This window comes from Pinus tabuliformis, chromosome 8 (assembly GCF_031772625.1).
Source record: "Pinus tabuliformis cultivar Carrire ecotype Pingquan chromosome 8, CPIR1, whole genome shotgun sequence".
Classification (NCBI taxonomy): domain Eukaryota; kingdom Viridiplantae; phylum Streptophyta; class Pinopsida; order Pinales; family Pinaceae; genus Pinus; species Pinus tabuliformis.
Window position 1 is genome coordinate 1,631,819,518 of NC_142294.1, and position 16,237 is coordinate 1,631,835,754.

The following is a 16,237-nucleotide window of genomic DNA, read 5'->3' on the forward strand; positions in this document are numbered from 1 at the left end:
CAACCATGTAAGGAAGGCACCCTAAAATAAAGCAATGTTCCACCAAGTTTCCAAGATGGGAGAACTCAAGGTTGAGGAGACGCAAATGAGGGATGAGTGGAAGCACCCCCAAATTTTGGGGAAATTCAGGGGGAGATAGGGAGACGTTGAGGCCCCTAGCATAGGGGTCTCTATCTCTAAAAATATAAAAAGAATAATGAATATAATATAATCCCAACAATATATTGGAACAATGGCGATGGAAGTCGCATCAACTCCTTTGCTCCAGAAAGCCAAAACCCTTTCACTTGAGGTTGCAGGATCAAATGCATTCATATTGACATCAACAAATCCTTTATCCATACTCGCGGAGGTAGTGACAAACGCAAGAGCTTGACCCTTTCGATACCATAAGTTCAGGGCCTCGCTGCTTCTAGGGACCAACTCTTGAATCTACATCACCTGTTGAACATTAAGAGATGAGCAGCTTTACCCTAGCTTATCAACTCCTCATGGCTTCCTTGCAATCGCACGGTTCGGCCACAAAGTTGAACCAGATTGCCCTTGACGTTAATGTAACGATTGTCATCGTGGCTAACCCTAGCACCTTTGTTATTACTTTCCAGCGGGCCTATGGCACCATGGCTACCGCCACTGTTGCAGCCAATCCTCGATCTCCCACTGGCATCTTCGAAAAGGCCTCTACCATTGGTGTTATTGGATATCTACAAGATTATGGACAAGGAAATGTTCTTGTAGGGTTTGACTTCAATGTCTTTTTTGACTCCGCTGATGGATCTGTAATTTTAGAGGGCATAGGTGTGCTTTCAAAGGAGGATCTGAAAAAACCTGCCCAGCCTCGAGAGTTGGCTAATCAAAGAAAATCTTATTTGCAACAGAATCTTTCTTGAATCCTCGATGAGGTTTTAACCCCAAATATGGTGAATTTTTTTTATCTTTATGAGATTGTTTCTAGGGGGTTCCTTTTGTATGTTAATCAAAGCCTCAAATCTCCTCTTTACTCACCGCCAAAATTCAAGATCGGTTGTGAACCTCCTATGGCAGTTTCTAGCTCTTATATGGTGGAATGCAACTTCAGGACCTCAAATCCCTTATAGAAAATATTGCACAACCAAGGATGCGTCTATTTATTTAGTCTCTAGATTGAAAGGTGAAGCCAAAGGATGGGGGGTGCCTTCCTCCTCCCAACCCAAGTCTTCTAAGAAGGCCCTAAAACGTTATGAACAAAATGATGTAAGGGAAATATTAATTAAAATAACAATGAAAATTAAAAGATTATTTAATAATTATGAGAAGGTAATAGTCAAAAGACATGACTATTCACCTTCGTGGCCAGTCAATGCCTATATAGGCAACCGCCATGAAGGTATTGTATCAACATTTCAAGTTATTCATTAATAAAAAATTACAATTTGCAATTTCCTTGTTCTGTGAAACAAGTTGAATCTCTAACAATGGTATCAGAGCCACTGCATCCTGTGCTAATTTGTTTCCCTTTGTTCGACATCACTCTTTCATTCCATTGTCGCGTGTTATCTCAACCACTGTCGTCGATCCCCTGCCTTCATCCGCCATTGTTCATTATTCCAGACCATTATGTTCCGACAAACAGTCGTTTCCAAACATTGCGTTGCTCCCGATCAAGCTCTCTACCTACTTGACGCGGCTTGTCCCTCGTCTGTTGTCCACACCCAGTTTCGCGTCTCTTCCCAACTGTTTCCATGCGTTTTGTTCACTGGTCCCGACAGACACCCAGTTCAGCCGCAATACAACACTGTAGGTACACTGTAGGTCAAAGCAACCAGTCCAAAACATTGTGCCTCTACTTTCCACTGCCTTCTATTGTTCTCTTATGACCTCCTGACAGCCCCTCGTCATTCATCCAATAGTCACGACTGCAGCCATTGTCATATCCCTAATTTCATGGTCATATATATTACATAATAGTTATATTACCATATTCTAAAGTTACATAATAATTAATTATATTAACTTATGTATAAATTAGTTAGAGTTATTACTTATAATTAATTAAAAGTTATATAAATAGTTATATATATATATATTATTTTTTTAAAAAAAGTGGGCTCTACCAAGAAAAAAAACAAATCTAAGATTGGGAATAATGATAAAGCCGACATAAATAAACATCAAGAACTCGATAGAGTACATCATCGCCTCGACAATGTCGAAAAAAAGCAAACAAAGTTAGGAGAAGGATAAAAGAAGATAATTGTAACTCAAGAGTGAATAGCGATAGATATCAACAAAATAGACAATATTGAGAAAATGTTGCAAGGAATGCAAACCCAAGAAAAATTATTTTGATTATCATTGGTAAGCCTTCTTAAAATTAAGAGAGGATGACAAACGTGAAGCAGCTCTGAAGGTTAAACAACAAGAGGAAAGAATGGACCAGCTTGAAAGGTGAAGCCAAAGGATGGGGGGTGCCTTCCTCCTTCCAACCCAAGTCTTTTAAGGAGGCCCTAAAATGTTATGAACAAAATGATGTAAGGCAAATATTAATTAAAATAACAATAAATATTAATAAATAATAATTAATAAAATAATTAATTAACTAATAATTATGAGAAGATAATAGTCAAAACATGACTATTCACCTTCATGGCCAGTCAATGCCTATATAGGCAACCACCACGAAGGTATTGTATCATCATTTCAAGTTATTCATTAATAAAAAATTATTGTTTGCAATTTTCTTGTTATGCGAAACAAGTTGAGTCTTTAACAGTAGTATCAAAGCCACTGCATCTTGCGCTAACGTGTTTCCCTCTATTCGACATCACTCTCTCATTCCATTGTCACATGCTATCTCAACCACTATCATCGATCCTCTGCCTTCATCCACCGTTGTTCATTATTCCGACAAATGATCGTTTCCAAAAACAGTGTCACTCTTGATCAAGGTCTCTACCCACTTGTCACGCCTTATCCATTGTACGTCGTCCACACCCAGTTTCACGTCCCTTCCCAACTATTCCCCTGTGTTTTGTTCACCGGTCCCGACAAATGCCCGATTCAGCCGCAATGCAACACTGTAGGCCAAAGCAATCAGTGCAAAACTTTGTGCCTCCACTTTACACTGCCTTCTGTTGTTCCATTATGACCTCCTGACATCCCCCTCGTCATTCGTCCAATAGTCACGACCGCAGCCATTGTCATATCCCTAATTTCATGGTCATATATATTACATAATAGTTATATTACCATATTCTAAAGTTACATAATAATTAGTTAATTATATATATATATATATATATATATATATATAGTGGGTTCTACCAAGAAAAAAAAAACTAAGATGGAGAATAATGATGAACCCGACATAAATAAATATCGAGAAGAACTCGATAGAGTACGTCATCACCTCAACAATGTCAAAAAGAAGCAAACAAAGTTAGGAGAAGGATAGAAGAAGATAATTGTAACTCGAGCGAATAGTGATAGATATCAACAAAATAGACAATATTGAAAAAATGTTGCAAGGAATGCAAAACCAAGAAAAAATAGATTTTGATTAACATTGGCAAACCTTCTTAATATTAAGAGAGGAAGACAAACGTGAAGCAGCTCTTAGGGTTAAACAACAAGAGGAAAGAATGGACCATCTAGTAGGAAGGGTAAATTCATTTTTTGTAAATCCCTTAAACGCTCAAGAACCAACACAAGGTCCCAAATCTCAAGATAGTGAGGATCCCGATTCCCCCAAATCAAGAAGTTCCACAAAAACAATTCTCGGATAGCCAGTACTATACAAAAATTCCAAAAAAAGACTCAACAAATTAAAAATGAGCTACCCAAGTACGATGGTAAAGATCATAGAGGCATTATGGTTTGGGCTAATTAAATGGAAGCCATTTTCGAATCAAACCCACCATTAGGTGAACGTGAGAAAATCGTGACGACATCCAACAATTTGAAAGCAGAAGCATATGATTGGTTCCTATGGTGGTCTGGCAAATGTGACGCTCGTTCTTTTCATTGGAAAAATTTTGTGGATGCCTTGCTAAAAAGATTCTTCGATGAAGAAGAAGATGATGTCTACAACAAATTTGTTCATCTCAAGCAAAAGGGGTCTATAAGCGAATATACCCACAAATGGGAAGTATTGGCTACACGACAAAGAGGATTTACTGATGAACAACTACTTAAAATGTATAGATGTGGACTTAAAGATTATATTCATGCATAATTGAAATTGTACAAACCACAAATTATCGAAGAAGCTAGACATGCAGCAAAGCTTATTGAACAAAAAAATAAATTCAATAAGTCATCATATACAAGTTCTGAAAAATCAAGCAATTACACGAAGGAAAAATCAAGTAAAAATTCCTTGGACAAGCCTAACAAGTATATACCACATCAATTGCAAGAAGGTAGTTGATACTCAAGCTTAGAAAGAAAGAAAGATGACAAACACTGGAAGTGTGGAGACAGATTTTCACCAGGGCACAAATGCAACACACAAAATTCTACAATTGTGAAGCAAAAAAAGAAGATGACTCCTCAAGTTGTAACTCATACGAAGATGCTAACAAGGAAAATGAATCTCCAAACACAAAGCCAAAAGAAGAGGCTATGCTGAGAATTTCCTAGCTATAATCACAGGAATAGCACAACCACAAACCCTAAAGTTAAAGGGGCATATAAAGAAAGAAAACGGCATTGTATTAATAGACATAGGAAGCACCCACAATTTCATAGATGTTAACGTGGCAAGGATACTAAACGTATTTGTGTACCCATCAACAAATATAAGGGTTATGGTGGCAGCTGGTAAAAGAATAGATGGAGTTGTGAAATATCACAAGGTCAAATTACAAATAAGTGATTCTTAAATGGAATCTAGCTTCTACATAGTACCCTTGGGAGGTGTAGATGTTGTCTTGGGAGTACAATGCTTACAAACATTAGGAACATAGTCTACAAATCACCATAAGCAATTCATAAGGTTTAAATGGGCTAGAAGGAAATATAAATTGTTCGGTTTTCAAGCCCCCCTACTCAGATTTTATCGACACAACAGATGGAAAAACTCATTTGGAAGGGAACATCTGCATACATCACTCAATTTCAACAATTGGAATTATTAACTACAAATGTAGCCTCAGTACAACTATCGGAGATTGCATCCCTAGTCCAAAAATATGATGAAGTGTTCCAAGAATTATCGATGAAATTACCACCACAAAGGAAGATTGAACATATTATAGAAGTTAAACCAAATGCTGCGCCAATTAATATCAAGCCATACAACTACCCTCGTCACCACAAGACGAAGATAGAAAGACTAATTCAAGATTAGCTAAAATTTGGAGTCATTACAAAAAGCAGAAGCCTGTATGCAGCCCCAGTGGTACTAGTCCGAAAGAAGGACAAATCCTTCAGATTGTGTATAGATTATCGAGGATTAAACAAGATAACTATTAAAAACAAGTTTCCCATTCCGTTTATAGATGAGTTGCTAGATGAACTTCATGGCGCATAGTACTTCTCAAAGTTAGATTTGAGATCAGGTTATTATCAAATACGAGTAAGGTTAGAAGATATCGAGAAGACCACATTCAGAACTCATGAAGGACATTATGAGTTTAAGGTGATGCCATTCGGATTAACAAATGCACCAGCCACATTCCAAGCAACCATGAACGAGCTCTTTCGTCCATACTTGTGGAAGTTTGTATTAGTCTTCTTTGATGATATCCTTATCTATAGAAAAACATGGAAGGAGCACCTCAAGCACCTAGAAGAAGTGCTTTCCCTATTGGAAAAGAATCAATTCTATGCAAAATTATCAAAGTGCACCTTTGGCAAGAGGAAGTTGAATACCTCAGGCACATTATATCCAAAGGAGGAGTTCGAGTAGACCCCAATAAATTAAAGCGATCAATGAATGGTCCAAGCGAAGAAATATATCAAAACTAAGAGGGTTTCTAGGATTCACCTGATATTACAAAATGTTTATAAAAAATTATGCTCATTTTACCACACCTCTGACAAATTTGTTGAAAAAAAATGCTTTTCAATAGGATAGCAAGGTTGATGAATGTTTTGAGTCCCTAAAAGAAATAATTTCATCTACCCCGGTACTAGCAACCCCATATTTCTCCAAGCCCTTTGTGGTAGAATGCGATGCTTCAAGGTTTGGAATTGGAGAAATACTAATGCAAGACAATCACCCCATAGCCTTCGAAAGTCGAAATCTCAACAAGAGGGAAAGCTTGAAGTCTACTTACCACAAGGAGATGCTTGCCATCATACATGCATTAAATAAGTGGCGTCAATACCTATTAGGAAGCAAGTTCTCAATTCGTACAAATCACAACAACCTTCAATTTTTGCTACAACAAAAGACCTTATCGACAAAAAAACAAAAGTGGATGGAGAAACTCTCTGCATTTGACATGGAAATTTTACATAAAAAAGGAAGGGAACATGTAGTCGTTGATGCTCTCTCACGAAAGGATGGAGACACCATAGCATGCTCCGCACTAGCGGTAGTTCTTGAATGGTTGGATGAGATTCGGACAGAATATGCCACGGATCTAGATTCTAGTTCAATATTCGAAAATATTAATCAATATCCCAACTTTGAATGGAAAAATGACATATTATGGCATATAAAGTTAGAATTTATTTAAGTCCATCATCCAAATTTAAAATAAAAGCTCTACAAGAATCACATAGTTCCCATGCAGCTGAGCGCATGTTGGGTTCTTCAAAACATACTACAACACTCGTCAATCATTTTACTAGAAGGGAATGAGCAAAGAAATTCAGAAGTATGTCACTGAATGTGACATTTGTTAGAGAAATAAAAGTGAGAACATCCTAACACCAGGATTACTTCACCCCTTACATATCCCAAATCAGAAGTGGGAGATGTCAATGGATTTCATCGAAGGGTTACCCATATCTGACGATAAGGACAAGATATTCGTTGTGGACCATGGTGGATAGACGCAATAAATATGCACATTTCATGGCAGTCAAGAAAACAGATTCAACCAAACAAATTGCAAAGGTCTTCTGTAAAAACATACACAAGTTAGATGGCCTTCAAATCTCCACGAGAGCGGTACCAAATCGAGGCAAACTCTGAATACTAGATTACCCCAATAAAAGGGGGTAAGGGTCAACCGGTGAGACAATGGGGGATAAGCTTCATCGTCGAGAGGGGAACAGCCCAGATCACCAGCTAAGGCCCCTAAATGACCGCTCAGTGATGAAGGAAGTACGAGTGCAAAGATAGCCAGGAGGTTTGCCTAGAAGCAGCCAACCTTGAAAGAGTGCGTAATAGCTCCCTGATCGAGCGCTCGTGCGCCGAAGATGAACAGGACTAAGCGATTTGCCGAAGCTGTGGGATGTAAAAATACATCGGTAGGGGAGCGTTCCGCCTCAGAGGGAAGCACTGGCGCGAGCAGGTGTGGCCTTCAACAAAAACTTTAGAAGGACTTTTGCAATCAAATTGGATTATTCCTTAACATGAGCTCAACTTATCATCCGCAAACAGATGGACAAACAGAAATAGTGAATAAGTGTTTGGAAACATATCTTCAATGTTTTGTAATCGACAAGAAAAACAAATGGTCTCAATGGTTGCACCTATCAAAGGGGTTGTACAACCCCACCTACCATACCTCAGCTAAAATGACCCCATTCCAAACTCTGTATGGTTACGAACCTCCGAAAGGGAAGAATTTTGCACTAAGACACTCTAAGGTTCAAGCAATAAAAAATCATTTCGAGGAAAGGCAAAAATTCATTAGAATACTGAAGGAAAATTTAACAACAACTAACAACCGAATGAAACAACATGTCGACCAGAACTGTACGAAATGAGAATTCGAGGAAGGTGATTGGATTTTCATAAGAATTCAACTTTACAAGCAGTTATCGCTGAAGCAACAAGGAAAGAACAAGTTGGCCCTGAAATTATATGAACCTTTTCAAATCATCAGAAAGATCATCGATGTAGCTTATGGGTTGAAACTTCCAGATGATTGTCGTATCCACAATGTATTCCATGTATCATGTCTCAAAAGGATGGTAGGTCAAAGCCAGTCAGCTCAAAGAGAGATTACAAAAGTTGATGACAAGAGAGGCATTACATTCCAAAACTATTAAGGAATATCTCATCAAATGGAAAAAGCTTCCAGGAGAATACTCTTCATGGAAAACAGAAAAGTTCTAACAACAATACCCTTCACTACCTCTACTTTGAGGACAAAGCATTTTTAAGGGAGGGGCAATGTTATGAACAAAACGATGTAAGGGAAATATTAATTAAAATGGCAATAAAATAATAAAAAGATTAGAATAATAATAATTAATGAAGTAATTAATTAATTAATTAAAAACATTATTAATTATTAGAAGGTAATAGTCAAAAGACATGACTATTCACCTTCGTAGCCAATCAATGCTTATATAGGCAACAGCGACAAAGGTTATTGTATCATGATTTCAAGTTATTCGTTAATAAAAAATTACTATTTGCAATTTTCTTGTTTCGTGAATCAAGTTGAGTCTCTAACATAAAACCAAGACATTCACCTCCGAACCCCAGGACACTCCATCTCTTGAAGTGAAAAACATTATAACCAACTTCATGGCTACATATTATGAGTAGCAAGCAATTATTTGCAATTTTAATGGATTTTGGCCCTCAGCATATGCTCCTCAAGAATGGGTACACCAGAATTGGTCTCATAATCTAGAGCTGCATTTTTGCTCAAAAGGATTCTTTATGGTGCTCTTCAAAAATTTTGAGAACCAATGGAAGGTTTTTGACCAAGGACCCTAGTTTGGGGGTCATTCTGGTCTCTCATTTCAACCATGGTTTCCTAATTTTAATCCTCTTTCCATGATGGCTATGGCAACTCCAGTCTGGGTAAGGCTTCCTAACTTGCCCATCCATTTGGTACAACTTGATATCTAAGCCAATGTGGGGGATTTAATAGGTTGCTTCATCAAAATAGACACTTAAAAGGCTTTCAAAAGAAATTCTCACACTTGTTCACATGTGTCGAAGTGGACCTTAGTAAAGGGTTGTCGGACAAAATCCTTCTCAAGAGGACAAGTAGGGTTTATTCGCAACCGTTAAATTATGAAAACATTGTTTTCCATTGCAGGACTTGTCAACAACCCATTCATCTTCAAAATGCATGCTTTCCGCCCATGATTCAAAGAAAAGAGTCATGGATGGCGAGATGAAAAAGCAAGACAACTCACAACAACAGAGGACATCTACTGCCAAATCAACTCCTTCAGATTCAGCAATGGCCTCATGTGAAACCATTGCATCCCTCAACAAAGGAGGCCCATCCTTCAAATGAAAATGAAAGAGACTCAACCATAATTGTGGCTTCAACAATGAGTGGGAAAAAACATACCCATGAATCATATCACTCGGATAGCAACAAGGAAACAACATATATGGCATAACTTTCGGCAATGGGATTGCCTCAAAGAAATGATGTCATTGTCCCAACTACAGCTATTCCTGATAATTCTTCGGACTGGATTGGCTTCCGCGAGATAAAAGGAAAAAGCCATGATCAATCCCGGGATCTAATATCAAGAAAGTAGTAAATGTAGTATCATGTACTGGGCTTATTGGTGATGTATGAAAAGTTGTAATTTGCTATTTTGAGGTGATACAAAATAAAAATTATAATATTAAATAATAAATAAATAAAAACAAACAAAAATCCCAACAATATTCATCCCATGCAAATTCATCATTGTGCAATGTAATATTATATAGCAAACAATAAAATAATACCAAGTTCAAATTTGTAAATGATATAAACATTATTTGATTCAGCTTCAATGATGAAATACATTGATGCATAAAAGCCATAAATGAAACACAAATGTCAAATAGTAATATATTGATCATTGATTTCAATCCATCATTGTAGAATCTAATTAGTACTAAGAGAAATAGTAGATACTTGAGTCTAGAATAGTAAATTAAAATTACTCAAACTTAAAAACAGTATAAAGTGACAAGTCAAACACTCAATCTAAGGTCATCAATATCTATAGTCAAGACTCAAAAGTTAAAAATGAAAATTAACAATGGCCAATAAACATTGAAAATAAAATGAGCAATGAAAGTGAATATAAGTTAATAAAAGTGAAAGTGAGGCAAGTATTTTTTATATATTGTGTTTTTTTCGCCTTTTTTTCATTCTTTAAGACTATAGGCCAAAATTTGGGTGGGGCGCCAAGAAGTCCCCCTTACATGGGCGGTGCCCAAAAGCACCCCCTTTTTGAGGAAGCATCCAAAAATCCCCCTTTCGTGGGGGGATACCCAAAAGCACCTCTTTTCTGGGGGCAGGCGAGTGGTGGGTGAGGAGCAGGGAAGGCTAGAAGCACCCCTTTTCTGGGGGGGCACCTAGAAGTCTGCCTTTGGGGAAAAGCATCCCCCACATTGGAGTAACACCCCCTGCATTTTCCCAAAAGTGGAGCATGGGGAAAATGGGGAAATGTTTCCCCATACGCCCCCAATACCGATAGCATGTGAAAAGTGAGGGGCGTGCCCCCCACCCTGGGGGACACCTTCCTATGGGACACTGGAATAAAGGGTTAAGACCTTCAGTTGAGGCATTGCGGTGCATGTGTCCAGATTCATTGTACCTAGTCTTTAAAGGAGAAGACACAGGTCTAAGTTTAATTCATTCAGTTCAGCAGCCACCGATAAATTAGTTCTTTTTTTCTCTAGTAGATTTCATTTCAAGATTAATGAGAATGCAGTAGCAGGTTTTGACAGTCTGTTTAATGAGTTTTTGTTGCATATTTTCTGCAGCATGTGTTTCTACTTTCTAGAGTCTAGCACTATTAAAGTTGCAGTTCTAAGTGGCTTCAGTTTTTAGCTACCTAGTTTTTTAGGAATTGTTTTAGTGCAAAGTCTGCTTATCACTCTCGAAGCGCCATAGCTCAGGTTAGCAAATATTCTGTGACAAAGCTCACATAGATTGTGACTGCTAGTCAACAAGACTCTGTTTATGAAGGTAGTTGACCTCCAGAAAGTTTTTGAATTCAAGTGCTTTCAAAAGCAAATTAATTGCACCTGCTTACTAGAAATATTGCATTCAATGGTCATCAATCCAGGAAGTCTACAAAGTAGTATGAAGCATGTACAGCAGTCTAAACGGCAGAGGAAAAATATAGCCTCCAAGTATCACCGAGGCATAAAATGTTTTGATATTGGTGTTGATTTTGCATAAGTAACAGTCAAAACAGTTACCCTGATTCTTATCAACTGTGTGGGCTTGATCACCTATGAGGAAACCCGTTTCTCTAAGCTGACCACCCAATGCAACTAACTAAACTATAATGAGCTATGTCGACTTCAACATAGATTGTACGGATCAATTATTTCTTGTTGACATGTTAGCATCCTCCCTCTCTCCAGTACTGGCATCACTGGAAATTTTTGGTGTTTTACCTTACTGGCTCTTGCTTGTGATTGTCATCGATGTGTGAATTGTTATCTATGTAATGTTATAAGTTTAAACACAAGCTATCTTACCATGGCTGCATATCCCGTGACGAGATCTGATTCCACATTAATATTCTCTTCCCAACAAAGTTGACATAGGACCTGCACCTGAGTTGCCTAAATCTTGAACTTACTGCCATTTCTTCCTTGAAATTTGAACAATGTAAGGTGGACCGTAACAAAATTATCTACCAAACAACAAAGAAAAGTAGAATTCATGATCATAAAACAAGATATTTAGCAGTATAAGAGACATAAGAATCTCAGATATATGTAAGCTAAAAAAGGTCCAAAATAATATTCCAAGCCAGGATTTGAAGCATGAGAATACACTTGTATATCAATTAAATATTTCCTGAATACAGTCAAGGAAAGCCTAACAAGAGAACCTTATAAAGGCCTTTTAATTTAAGTTCTGTGCTTACCAAGATGTCAATCTGCTATAAATCCTAATACCTAGGATCACAGCTTCCAATGGTTACTTGTTAACCTAGGTCTTCTGGTTTTTGCAACAAAACTTAATATCCCACATTAGTTAAGAGGATTGGTTTGTGATGACATATAAACTCCAGTGTACCTTGATTCGTGTTCCAATTGAGGCTGCTACCAGGGTGTGGTGGCCCCTACTAACATCATTATTGATTACTTGTCGAGTGAGTGTGCATGCTTGCTCAGCCTTCCCTTCTCTTCGTTAAAATTTAAAAAAAACAAAACAAAACCAAAACAAAACAAAACAAAACAAAACCAAAACACAACAAAACTGGCAATACTAAAACAAAACAAAACAAAACTGGCAATACTCACTGCAATAGCTTGTTCATAGCTCAAAAAAGAATTAGTGTCAATAGCATGTTCATAGTGCCGTGACTTGTAAGCCTTCTTTGGCTTGCGGTTCTTGTCTATATGATGCACATAATATTTCCAAGTCTTACTGCATTGGAGTATCCCGATATTAAAATTTCTTCCACATCAAATACTCTTCTAAGGTCTAACGTACAGCAGTTCACTATTAACCTAGGGTTTTGACAGCTGAGACTACCATGATTTAGTTAGGCTTAAGCGAAATCCTCAACAACAGTGCACCCTATATATACCCTATAGATCTTTAATTTCATTTCAAGATTTATAATAAAAAATAATGAAGGACGCATTAGACATCGAAGCATTTGACATGGAATTACCCAAAACAACGCCAGAGAAAGAGCTAAACCTTGAGCTGACCTGCGTTGCTCATATATAACGAAAAGAATGCAAAAACAAGGGAAGCGAAAAGAACCACGTGATTTCGAACCTCTGCCATTTGAGTGATTTCCAGAAAAATATGACGCGGGTTCAATCTCCTATTGCAGAAACTGGAAGCAGAAACCCTTCTAAAACCCTCGAGAGCTACACAATTTGAAGCAAATACGAGTTCAAGTGAACGGACTAAATCTTTGTGGAGACAATTTCTAGGGTTATGGGATAAAAGTGGACAGTGTCTTGATTTTATAAATGATTTTGAACCCGATAGGAGGAATGAAAAAGCCAGATGGTAAATTTTTAATTTTCATTTATTTTAGTATATGTTTTGGTAGAAGGAATGAAATATTGTAATTCAGTTATGATAGATTTTTTCACACTTACATAAAGGAATGAAGGGTAAGAGGACAAATCCTCCATTTTTTTCATATGGGTAAACCTCACATTATTTAATTTATATGAAGTTATTCAGGTTAGAATAAAGTACAAGAGGAAAATTCAATGTTTTTGACAATTATTTTCCAAAGACAAAATTCTTTTAACACAAGAAATTTGTATTATCTCCAAGACAATGCTAGAGAGATTAATTTAGAAGGAGAAAATTGGTTTTCAAAGCTTTAACATTGATGAGTAAACAAATATAATTCGAATTGCATTTGAGAAGTGCAAAAGAGCAAAAAAATATGAAATCATAATCAAATTGTTTTCATGTAAATGTTTAGTTTGATAAGGAATGCAAAATGGCAAGGAGAACCTTGAAAAAGGCAAGCAAGGAGAAGATGAATGTAAAGTTATATAAGCAAATCTTAAAAAGGGGAAAAAAAAGTGAGTTCATGCAAACAGGGCAAGAAGAGTTAATATATCTAGGGAAGAATAACCCAAAGATTTTCTGGCAGGAACTTCAACCAAGGAATAAGCAAATCGAAAATAATATTACAGCCAATCAATAGTTTGATTATGCAAGACAACTCTATGAGAAAAAATCAAAGGTTGAGCCTTCCCCCAAGATCAACACAACTACAAAGGTTTTCACGTTACAAGAGGTGGAGATTGGAATTAAGAAGTTGAAAACATGAAAGGCAAAGGACTTGGTGTATAAATAACTCGAAATTTGCTATTGCTAATGAAATCGAACTGAAACCAAGAGACAAAAATTTCTTCTACTATTTTGTGGAAAGGAAAACACACGATATAAACGCATGCAATAACATGCAACGATCAAATTATAAGGAACACAATGATTTTAAAGGGGAACCCAACAGGGAAAAACCCCTTTGTTGTTTTACATTAATTCAGATGAGAAAGAGAAACCATTACAATGTCTTGATTCAACTCTGGAGCACACCCTACACTGTAAAATTGTTCTCTTGCTCCTTGGCCTACTCTGATCAACACATAGCCAATTCAAGCCTCAAGCAACCTCCTATTTCCTTACGCAATCCTAGAGGAATTAAACTCCTAAATAATAGGGAAATACCATATTTCCTTGCGCAATTTCAAGGGAACATAGTTACCAATCAAACGGGAAAATTAACTAATACCCGTTCTTTTGAGGTTGCAAAAAATCACCCGATTCTGAAAATTGGTGATTCATAATACACTTTTTTTTTTAGCATATTTTTTGCACTTTAAATTTTCTTATGTATCAGTTATGAACATTTTTTTTAAATGTTAGTGATTTTCATGCTGATTTTAAAAAGTGTTGATGGAGCATCAACACATGTTTTAAAAGAATTTATTTTTTAAATGTTAGTGATTTTCATCTTGATTTTGGAAAGTGTTGATGTAGGACCCTTTTTGTTTAGAGGGTTTATTTTAAATATTTGTGATTTTTATGTTGGTAATAAAATATAAAATAAAAATAAAAAAACATGACAAAAAAACTCAAATAATAAAAAATATATAAAAACAAAAAAAACAACCATAAAAACTTAAAAGGAACACAAAATTAAATTGTAAAATTAAATAAAATAAACAAAAAATTAAAAATAAATAAATAAAATATTTCAAAAAAGCATATAATTGAAAAACAACCAAAAAAACACACACACATCTATAATGATTTTTTTAAGCTAAAAAAATAAAATACAACCACATAATAAAAAAATATATATATATATATATATAAATATATATATAAACACTAAATTAAAATTATAAAATTAAAATTAAAGCCAAAAAAAACAATTAAAAAAAAAATCCTCACGCTTGTTTTTTTTCATTTTTATAATTTATTTATTTTTTAGTTATGTACTTTTTCCCTTTTTAATTTTAAAATAAATTGTTTTGTATTTTTATTTTGTTGATTTTAATTTTTTTTGGGTTAAATTATCTCTATTTTTGTTTTTTCCTCATATTTTTATTTTTTATATTTATAAGTTTATCTTATTTTACTTTTACACTTTTATAGTTTTTTTGTTTTTTTTATATTGATTCTTTTTGTCAAGTTTTTTATTTTATTTTTTTATTTCTTGTTATTATTTTTCAAAAATTTGTGTTTTTTTATTTTTTTTTCTATATTTGAATTTTTTTTTATCTTTTGTATTATTTTTTGTGTTTTTTACTATTTTTAATTTTTTACAATATTTGAATTTTTGTTTTCTTTTGTATTATTTTTTGTGTTTTTTTTCAATATTTAAATTTTGTTTTCTTTTGTATTATTTCTTGTGTTTTTTTTTGTATTTATTTTTTATTGTGTTTTTTTTTCAATATTTAAATTTTTGTTTTCTTTTGTATTTTCATTTTTATTTATTTATACATTTATTTATTTTTTAATTTATAAGTAGGACTTCGGCGTAAATCACATAAATATTTTTTATGTGATTTACGCCGAAGTCCTACTTATAAATATTATTTTTTAGTTTTTATTTTTATTTTTTTTACATGGCCTGTGCCGATGCTCGTCTAGCAACCCAATTCCATTACGTACAATTTGATAGTTGATTTTAAAATTTTCATTATAGTGTATCAATTTCATGGTTGGTCATTAAATTTTCATTACAACGAGTCGAGTTCACCTACACCGCGTGTCAATTGGATGGTTGATTTCTAAATTTTTGTTGCAATGTATCAAGTTGTCTTATGCTAAGATTTTAAAATTGCTATATATTTAGCATTTAAAGAATAAATTACTCTTGGTATAATAACTCTTTCATTCATGTGTTCATTTTTTAAGTTTTTTGTCATATAAATTCTCCATAATGTCATGCTTTAAATATTTTGAAAACTTGAGATTTTTTGTAGTCGTAATCTTTGGTTTTAATTGCATGGTTAAAAAATTGTCAAGACAAGATGAAGAGGCAAATAGTGGCATGAGTATAAATAGAGAGCAATGTAGAGACTCAATGTTCAATTAACGGCTATAATAAATAGCTAGTTTATAAATAATATATTTTTATTTTCTATAAAAACGACTAGTTTATAGATCATATATCTTTTAACGAATTAGTTTATAAATAATAT

General features: G+C 35.0%; 1 protein-coding gene across 1 annotated transcript in view; it reads right to left on the reverse strand.

Moving 5' to 3' along the window:
• The window catches only part of LOC149242386 (uncharacterized), a 164,844-nt gene extending 151,984 nt beyond the window's left edge, over positions 1–12,860 (reverse strand). The window contains exons 1-2 of the mRNA XM_089374230.1: positions 12,828–12,860; positions 12,341–12,467 (exon numbers count right to left, since the gene is read on the reverse strand). The gene's annotated coding sequence lies outside the window, so the exon portion shown is untranslated. The remainder of the gene's footprint in view (positions 1–12,340; positions 12,468–12,827) is intronic.
• Positions 12,861–16,237: the final 3,377 nt, after the last annotated feature.